The sequence below is a fragment of the Crocodylus porosus genome, unplaced genomic scaffold (assembly GCF_001723895.1).
Source record: "Crocodylus porosus isolate Cpor-Errol unplaced genomic scaffold, CroPor_comp1, whole genome shotgun sequence".
Lineage (NCBI taxonomy): Eukaryota > Metazoa > Chordata > Crocodylia > Crocodylidae > Crocodylus > Crocodylus porosus.
In genome coordinates, this window is record NW_017728931.1 from 10,584,540 (window position 1) to 10,595,079 (window position 10,540).

Sequence of the window (10,540 nt, forward strand, 5' to 3'; positions counted from 1 at the left end):
ATGTTTTTTCTACGTACCTTTGGGTAGCAGGGGCTCTGAACACTGTGATGCTGGAGCAGATGCAGTGTCCCCCAGAAGCACAAGGGGCTCCCCAGCACGCTCAGCAGCAGACCTGGAAGTGGACCAGAAGCGCTTCCAGGTCTGCTGGGGGGCGTCTGGCCCCCCCCAGCTCAGCGACTGGTGCCTCCTGGGTCTGGCAGGGGCACCTGGGGTCCTCCCCCACAGTGCTCCCTGGCAGACCCTGAAGTGGATGAGAAGTACTTCCGGTCCACTTCTGGGTTCGCTGCCAAGCACTCTGGAGAGCCCCCCCCGTGCTCCTGTGGGATGCTCCATCTGCCCCAGCACCACAGCGATCACAAGATGAGCTGCCACCTAAAGGTATGTAGAAAAAAACTTTTAAACCTGTGCCTGTGTCTGAATCACTGATTCACCAAATCAGCATTTAAGCTTCAGATTCGGATTTGGCTGAATCGAATCAAGGACAGTGATCTGAATCAATGGATTGAATCACTGTCCCTGATTCGGGCCGCAACCGAATTGAATAGGACCCATTTCACACAGCCCTACAAGCCGGCTTTTGGACAAACAGAAGTTGCTGTGATCAGGTATTAGCACTGATCAGTCCTATTGAGGCTGGATTTCAGTACAAATTAAAAACAAGTGCAGCATTTATAGACCTTTCTTCTGCATATGACACTGTTTGGAGAAAAGAACTTTTGCTAAAGTTGGCATATGTCATCAAGTGCAGACCAACTCTCACACTAATAAATGTGTTCCTATGAAATCATAAGTTCCAGGTACATCTCAGTGAGGATTTGAGCCACTGGCGAGTGTTAAATGATGGTCTCCTCCATGGGTCTGTTCTTTTTCTGATTTTTTTTCAGCCTATATACCAGTGACATCTCACCAACAGCATTCCATAAATTTATTTACAATGATGATATTGCATTAGTCACACAAGGGGCATGTTTACATGAGATGCTAACTGCACAATAGTATAATAACACTGCTCAGTAGCATGCTGGGCAAAAACCATGCTAATATGCTACTGTGCAGTAAGTGTCACTTAAAAACCTGTGTGCTAGCGCAACGGTACAGTAGTGTGAGTTACTGTGCATTGATTTAGTACTGGGTTAACTAAGTACTAAACTTAATGCCCAGTAACTACAGCATATTAATGAATGTGTAGACATGCCCAAGGTGATTCTTTTGAGGCAACAGAAAAAGTCCTTAAAAATTATCTGCACATCCTAGAGGACTATTTCTGAACTTGGTGCTTGAAACCTAATGCAGCCAAGACAGCTGTTCCCATTTTCCACCTCAACAACTCTCAGATGAATAAAATGCTAAATGTGCAGTTTTGTAGAATTAAAATAATGCATGAAAAAATCCACAGTACCTTGGACTCAGTCTAGAATGAATTCTCAGTTACTGCCAGCACCTCGAAATTACTGGAAAAAAGAGAGTTATGAGGGTAAACATTATCGAGAACCTTGCTGGAATATCTTGGGAAAGCAATGCTCCTACCCTCTGTAGCTCGACCTAGGCCCTAGTACTCTCTATAGCTGAATACTGCACTCCCACCTGGTGCCAAAGCCCTCACACCTGACAGGCCGACACACAGGTGAACACTGCCATGTGAGTAGTAAGTGATGCTCTAAAATCCACGCCGCTTCCATGACTGCTAGTGTTATCAAATATCACTCCCTGCATGGTTAGAAGGGATTCAGCCATACTTCAAGAGTACAAAAAGATCATAGCTGACTGTAAACTCCTGCTGTATGAAGATATCGTCCACCCACCAGGATTTAGGCTTAAGTCAAGGAAATCTGCTCCAACTTTCACTGAAGAGTCTGGATGTTGAGAGCTGCTGGCATGAACTCTGGTCTGCAGCAACAGTGCCCAACAAAAATTTGGTCATAGACCTGACCAGCGAACTTCTATGTTTCCACCTACAACATAAATATTGGACCATGCTGAACTGCATTCATATAGGATGTGGAAGGTGTGTCTATTTATTGAACATATGGGGCATCAAGGACTTGTCAAACTGTGTATATGGTGAGATGCAGTCAATAAGCCACATTGTGAATTCCTGCCCTGAACTTGCATATCATGGACGGTTGAAGCAATCCACTTAGTCAGTCCAGATGTCATTAACTGGCTATCAAATCTTAACATAGAACTTTAATTATGTTAAATAATTCTCTGCCATTGTTTGCTCTGGCCATATGAAAGAAGAAGAATACAATTGGTGGTGTAAAGCATGAGCCTGCTTTGACATGTTCTTTGAGAACTGTAGCAGAAGGAAGCTGCAACTTCACTGCTATAATTTCATGAGAAGAAATTGGGAAGGCTCTATTTTCCACCAGCAGAAGGAGCCTAACTGCAATAACAAAGAAAATTATGTCTATTTATTAAAAATGTTGAGAAAAGGGAAACATTTGTGAAGTCTTATTTTTCTTATTCCCTAGTACTTCTCTAGTACAGTCCTAGTTCTTAGTACCTAGGATGCATGCATTTGAGACAGATGTTAGTTATTTAAAGTATTGAATACGAGCTTGATAGCTTGTCTTGCACTAGGAAAATGTGTTTTAAAGAAGGGATTGCCATTAGCTGTAAAAAGCAAAAGACAGTATATAAGAAACATTTTTAGGGTTTGCTTGAGTGATTCAGGAGTCCCCTGCACTTTTAAAATTGCAGTCTAATGCTCTAAGACTGCACTACAAACCAGAGGCAAATGTTCAAATTTAAGACCTTCAGACACAGGCAATTTTTTGAATATATCAGTAAGTATGCCTAACCCCTGTACATATAGATGGCAAAAAAACATAGGTTTTACTATACAGTACTACAGGTTTCATTTCTGCAGACGATGAACTTGGAACAATCTCAGAAATGTATTAAGAAACATTTACCTTTTCATGCATGACTCAGAAAGCCCAGTCCTCTTTCCTCAGAACCAGCTTTCACAGCCTCCTCTCCTGGACTTTTGAGAGGCAGCTTGTTGAAGGGTACCAATTGCCTGATGCCCACTGACCCACAGGGCTCCTAGACACATTCAGAGGCTGCTCTGACACACTGTAATTCCAGCACATCAGGGCAGACTCAATTAAGCGAGTCTGCTGAAGTGTGGTAATTACCATGTGACAGCAGACTCCAGTGGCACGTGTATCAGCATCCTTGTGCTGAAAAATGGTGACGAGGCACTTTATACTAAAGCTCATAGGTGACGCATAGGGGAGGCACCTGGGGTCGTGGGGGGCACATACTCCACTGAGACTGACCACCGCTGAAGCCGCCACCGGCTTCAGCGGTCGGTCACCACTCCCTCTTGCCGCCAACGCGGCCACTGGCAGCTGCAAGCAGTCCCTGCTTGCCACCTGCTGCTCGCCACCCCCCTCGCCGCTGAAACTGCCAGTGGCAGCGGGTAGTCCCTGCTCGCCGCTCACCACTGCCAACGCTGTGGGTGGCAGCTGCAGGTGGTCCCTGCTCACTGCTTGTAGCTGCCAATGCCGCTGGCAGTGGCTATGGGTGGTCCGCTCTCTGCTTGCCACCATGGTACCCCCCAGTCACAGGAGGCACCAGTTGTTCATGCTAAAGCTTATTTGACAAGTTTTAGTCCAAAGTGCCCCACTGCCGTTTTTTAGTATGGGGATACTGATGCATGTGATGTTCCGGGTGCATTTAATTAGCATGGCTCTGTGAGCTCCACTAATTAAAGCACTCACCTCCCAGAGCACATCTATAAATACTCACAAAGACCATTCAATAATTTTCTGCTCAGTGATGCCTTTCTTCCCCTCTGAATCAATAATAAGATGTTAAACACCCATTTTCCATGGAATTCAATGGCAAACTGAGCACCTAAATTGGTTCTGCACCTTGAATAGCCCCAGCTATATTAATTAAACCCAAAACATGACATGGGCTTCTTTACTGCACATGCAAGATTAGTAAAGTGGTTCAGCTGAAAGTAAGAGTCATATGATATGCTGAAAACCCTCATTGAACTTTAGTCCAAATGGAAAGGACCTACACCCCAGCATTCCACTTAAATATCAAATCTCACTCCTTAAATACCAGAGACTTGAAGGGTTTTGCTTCCTCCTGCTAAACAGAATAATGATGGGTGTCTGGGATACAGCATCCACTAGCCAGCATCACACTGTATTTTCTACCCTGATCAGCATAGCAGCATACTGGAAAAGTAGAAAAGGGCAGGAGTAAAAAAGACAGAACCATCTTTATGGAAATTTAAAAAGTATGTCCTCTTGTATTATCAACCACAGGCTCCTTCCCTCTGGGGAGTCACATAATTGGGGGAGGCTTGGGGGCAGGGGGGCACCGGCTTCAGGCACTGACATAGAAGGGGCACCGTATAAGCTCCTGTCCCTAGGAGTCTTTGCTACAGAAGGCACAGCTCTGTACATCCCAGCCATAGGAGCCAGGCAGGTGCAGCTCAATTCACAGGAGTGGATCTGGGGGAGGGGGCAGTAGAGAGGGGGGTAGAATGACTCCCCCTCCCCCTGGAAGGCTTTGCCATGGGATATGCAGTCTTGTGCCAGGGAGGGGGAGAAAGCAGGGCCTCAGGAGTGGCCCCTGGAGCTGCCTATGCTGCTAGAGATGCAGCAGTAGCTGCTGCTGCCTAATTAAGTGAATGAATGCAGGTAAGACTCCTTCTGTCTTCTCCACTTGCTCTCTAGCAGTCAGCATAATTCCCTACCAACACCTCTGCCCTTGGCACTGAAAGAACTTGCTTCACCTCCGACTCTGAGCTTCTGGCCTGCAACACTGTCCACCAGGCAAATAATAAAACGGACAAAGTAGCAAAGGGTGAGAGTTTTTGCAAAATATTTTACAAATCTCAAACAGGAAGCTAAAAGCACTGTAGTCTCTGGAATCCATAGTTGTTGGCCATTCAGAGACAAATAAAATGATGCAAGCATGGGCCTATTGGAAAGTGATTGTTAAAAATTTGCTTATTTAATGAGCAATAGAAAGACACAGGAAAAGGAGCCAAATCTATGTGGAGTTGCATACAAGAAAACCAGTATATGTACAAATGGTAGATGACATCCATATGACTATGGAAAATTTATGGCACACTGTACAGACAGGTGCTGGTATAACTGTGAAGGGACTGCTTCTTTTCCACAGTTAATGGAAATATCCAATCACAGCCAGATTTTTTTAAATCTTCTCTACCCTACATGGAAGATATCAATTCCTACCACCCATTGTGAGTCCCTGCAGTGCTCCATTAAGATGTCCTGATTAGGAAAGAGGAATGGAAGTAAGTCATAGATAGGTTGCAGTGGGTAAACATACTTTATCACAGCATTTCAAAACTGCTATGAAAATATACCAGTTTGGCCTCGAAAATCTAGTTACCTGTTCTAGTTGATAGCGATAAATATACTGTATTTTCTTGTATACAACACCTGTGTGTCTCCCCACTCCTTCCTCCCCAAATGAATATGCACCTTTGGAAGAGAGAATGAAGAAAAAAGATTTTTCCTTGAGATCTTTCCTTTTTGGGGAGGGGTAAGGGAGAAGAGAAAGTTTCTGCAGGTAGGGAGCCCTGCATGCAGCACATGTGGCTTTACTTTTGCTTTACCCTGGCAGAAGCTTACGTGGCACAATCTGTTGTTATCATACTTCCTTAATTATGATGTGCACCCTAATTCCTAGCAGTTGAATTTTGGAAAACAGTGCATGTTGTGTGGGAGAAAGTATAGTATATCAAAAATGTCCTTATCTGTCAGGAACAAAAAAGATTACCCACCTATAGGTAACCAATAAGAATTTTACAAGAGGTCCTTTGCAGTCTGTGCTTAGAACAGGATGATCCAGCACAGAGATGAGATGCTATTGGTATCAGACACTGATGTTCCTTCTGCACCTTATGCAGATGACTATGGCAAAACTGGGTTCTGTTGTCAGAAATCACTGAAAAATCTGTACTCTGCTCCACTGGCCTGTGTCTTGTTTTTTCCATCAGCATCAAGGTAAGGGAAATAATCCTTGCCTGCTTTTGTGAAAGGCTGTGAGAAGTTCAGATAACACGTGCTAGATATTATTTGATTAATTGTGTGTCAGAGGATTATCAGTCCAGATGCCCCAAGGATGGGACAGACTAATGCAAAACAGCCGTTTGCTGCAGTTGAATTCACCCCTTAGGCATGCAGGGCAGCAGTTCCACTGCCATTCTCCTCTGAGTTTCTTTCAAGCTTAGTTGGCACTGAGAGGAAGCACTGAGTCAAGACAGTCACCACCTGATTTAGCTATGCCCACTGTCCAGTAAATGCCAACCATTTCTTGGGCTGTGTTGGCTGCTGTTGCCTCCCTGCTCCCAGCACAGAAAAGCAGCAGGTGCTTTCCACCCCAGTGACGTTCTCTCCTGTGCAATTTCCTGCCACAGAGGCTCCTGTTCGTGTGCCTCAAATTGGCATAAACCTCTGGTGAAGCTTGCCTGGCAGCCATACAATGTCACAGAGCCAAACTCTGCTCTGTTCCATCATACAAATCCAGTGCAACTCCACAGCAGCCAGTGGACTTACACTGGCATGACTGAGAGTAGCATCTGACTAACCACCTGGAGGTGAACGGTGCTTTGTAGCTTCTGCAATAGCCCAGATGAAGCAAAAGGTTTCCTCACACAGCAACTGCCTGGGAAGTTATTTGATATTTATTCCCTCAATTCAGCAAGAATAAACACTGCACCAGTTCTTTTTCACAGCATGCCCAACACCTTCTCCTTTGCTTGTTCTCTTTGGATCACTGAGCCCCAGGGTTCTCCAGGTCTTCTTTTCCTTCCCTCAAGGAACAACAAGGAGCTGTATCTTCACCTGCTGCCAATTCATTGCACTCAACTCCTTTCCTTCAGCACAGTTTACCTGAGCTCAGTGCTCATATCTGGGCAGTTCCAGCCATAAGCAGGCTGTCCTGGGCCTGCAGTTGGTTGCCCTGGCATATCATTCAGCTTCCAGGTATAATGACTTCTCTTCCTCTCTTGTCCCATTACTGACCTGGCTCTCAAACACAAACTAAGCAAGCAGTTGCAGTTTCTCAGCCTCTGTTTCTGTGCTGCTTTCCATCTGTGGAGGTGGCAGGGGCCCCAAAACAACAAGGGACTTTCCAGGAAATGGAGGCTCCAAAGGCACTTTTGAAAACGGAAGTCACAAACTTTAATCTTTGAAAGACCTTTGAAAAATGTGCCAGGCATGTGTGTCAGATCACACACAACTGTACCTGGATTTCCCTAAGCAGTCTTGAAAATGAGTCTAAACTGCAGGGTTTTAAAAGAACTATACATTTTGAATATCATACTGAATTCCTGATATCAGGAACTCTTTGGATGTCAAGACCTCAAATGAGTAAAGGCATAAGGTCAAGGTAAGATTTTTGCCATGCTAGCATTTGTGGGATGTGTTTAGTCCAAATGCTGTTCCTATGGCTTGTCGCTTAATCTAAGCAGAATTCCTTTCAGCTCCCTTTGGGTGCATGACTCAGGGGTAGTGAATATGGCTGTCTAGGAAACTCACAGCCTCTTCTCCATGCAAAGATACATCCCAGGTCAAGGTTACAAGCAGAGTCAAAGGCAGCCTCTAGAGAAGACAAAGCTTGTTTAGCTGAATCAGAGACTTCTTGACATTTTCCTGTCATTTTATACAACTTAAGTCAGGTTTTGTAGCACCTTAAAAGCATGACCTTTAATTTCCAGACAAGTGAGCTTATGTCAGGAAGGCGGCATAACCGTTAGTCACAAATCACTAATCTGGGGTTGTTCTGGGGTCATACTGCTATATTCCAGGCGCGCTGCAGTGGAGCTGTTGGAGCTGTCTTGCCCATTAGTAGAGCAGGGGTTGTAAATTTGATCTCTCCAACCCTCACTTACCTAGTTTCATAGTTTCATAGTTGGTAGGGTCGGAAGGGACCTGAGCAGATCATCAAGTCCAACCCCCTGCCATGGCAGGAACGAATGCTGGGGTCAAAGGACCCCGGCTAGGTGATTATCTAGCCTCTTTTTGAAGACCCCCAGGGTAGGAGTGAGCACCACTTTGCTTGGAAGTTGGTTCCAGATTCTAGCTGCCCTGACAGTGAAGTAGTGCCTCCTGATATCTTGCCTGAATCTACTCTCAGTCAACTTATGGCCGTTATTCCTTGTTACTCCCAGTAGTGCTCAGGGGAGCAGGGACTCCCCCAGTGCCTGCTGGTCTCCTCTGACTAGTTTGTAAACGGCCACTAGAGCCCCCCTCAGCCTTCTCTTGTGGAGGCTGAACAGATTCGGGTCCCTTAGCCTTTCCTTGTAGGGCCTGCCCTGCTGCCCCCTGATCATGCGAGTGGCCCTCCTCTGGACCCTCTCCATGTTGTCCACATCTCTGCTGAAGTGTGGTGCCCAGAACTGGACACAGTACTCCAGTTGCGGCCTGACCAGTGTTGCATAGAAGGGGAGGATCACCTCCTTGGACCTGCTCGAGATGCATCTGTGGATGTATAACAAGGTATGATTGGCCTTCCTGACCGCGTCCCCACATTGCTGGCCCATGTTCATTTTGGCATCAATAATGACTCCAAGATCCTTTTCTGCCTCTGTGCTGACAAGAAGGAAGTTCCCCAGCCTGTAGATATGCTGCTGGTTCTTTCTTCCTAGGTGCAGTACTTGTCAGTGCAACACTAGGTGCAACACTTGTCAGTGCTGAAACCCATCTTATTCTCATCCACCCATCCCTGTAACCTGTCCAGATCCAATTGCAGCCTGTCCCTCCCTTCTAGCGTGCCCACTTCTCCCCACATTTTACTGTCATCTGCGAATTTGAACAAGGTGCTTTTCACCCCCTCATCCAAGTTGTTGATGAAGATGTTGAACGGTGCGGGTCCGAGGACTGAGCCCTGGGGGACCCCACTGCCCACATACCTCCAAGTCGAAAATGACCTGTCCACCACCACTCTCTGGGTGCAGCCCTCCAGTCAATTGGTGACCCATCTGACTGTGTAGGCATCGACACCACAATCTCCTATTTTTTAATGAGAATGGGGTGAGAGACAGTGTCAAAAGCCTTGCTAAAGTCCAGAAAGACTTTGTCCACCGCAACACCTGCATCCAAGGATTTTGTGACCTGGTTGTAGAAGGCCACCAGGTTGGTCTGACAGGACCTGCCTCTAATGAACCCATGTTGGTTGCCCCTAAGCATAATCTCCCCTGCTTGCCCCTACATGAAGTTTTACTCAGACAAATTACTTGGACTGTCTGAATCAAGGCCTTATTCAACCGTCCTTCATGACACTCACCTGAAAGCTGCCCTTAGGCAGCACTTCAAGATCTCCCACACTGCAGGGGGATATTCAGCTGAATGAAACCATTCCTACACTTCTCTCTCCAGGCCCTTCTCACAGTCTGGAGGGGAGCACTCTTGGCTAGGTTGGGGATGAGGAGAGGGTGTGTCAGAGCCAGGGATGGGGCTAGAAGACAGTGAGATCCCATGATGCAAACCATCAGACTGTCAATTTGGGAGTGATCTGCCAGGACAAGTTACAAAAGCCCAAGGCTGCTCTAACTTGTCATGGACTTGTTCAACCCCAGACTGCCTCCAGGACTGAGGAGCAGAAGACAGAAAGGTGATGGATTATGGAAGGCTAGCTATGCACTTTCTTCCCAACTGCAAATCCACAGCATATTGCTGTGCAACACCCCATTGAATGACAAATAACATCAGCATTTCCCCCCACTACTAAAGCAGGGATAATAATAAAAACGAAAACCTAAAATTATGCTTTAGATCCCCCAGGCACAAGAAAGATGCTAAGTAAATACAATCTTCTCCCATTTAGAGGCAAAGAATCTCAGGGCAGTAGGAATAAAGCAACATGCCTAGAAGCTACCACAAGCTAGTAGTAAAGATGTTGACTTGGGAATGAGGAAGGCTAGTTTTGTTGCTGTCTTGGTTCTGGTAGTTTGGACAGGTTGCTCATCCCCCTCTAAAATAAGGATGTGGGGCCCATGTTTCCATTGCCTGGGCATCTTATAAAGCCATTAGCCACTGTTGTAAGAAGGTGTGAAATGTCTAGTAGTTTCTTGCTGAAATTTTATGCCCACTTTTGCACAGGTAGAAATGACTAGGCACGACGTAAAGCAAACCAGAATCAGCACTGATCTAGACAGTAGTTAAGACTACACTTGTAAATAGTGTGCAGGTCATACAATCTCTTTTAGCCAGTGGTTCTCAACCTTTCATGTGTAGTTGTTTGCACATTTAACAGAGCTAACATTGTCTGGCACCCTTCAAAGCATATCATGGCATCCTAGGGTGCTGCAACACCCTGGTTGTGAATCACTCTGGCTGCTCTAAGCATTAGTGGCACCATCTGTACAATATGGGTATTGGGATTCACCTAAATAAATAGTAACTGTGAAAAGTTACAAATCCTTAGATGCAGGGATAGCAGTGGACATAGTCTTCCTGGACTTTAGGAAGGCCTTCGACACTGTCTCTCACCCTGTTCTCATTAAGAAACTGGGGGACTGTGGTATCGACAC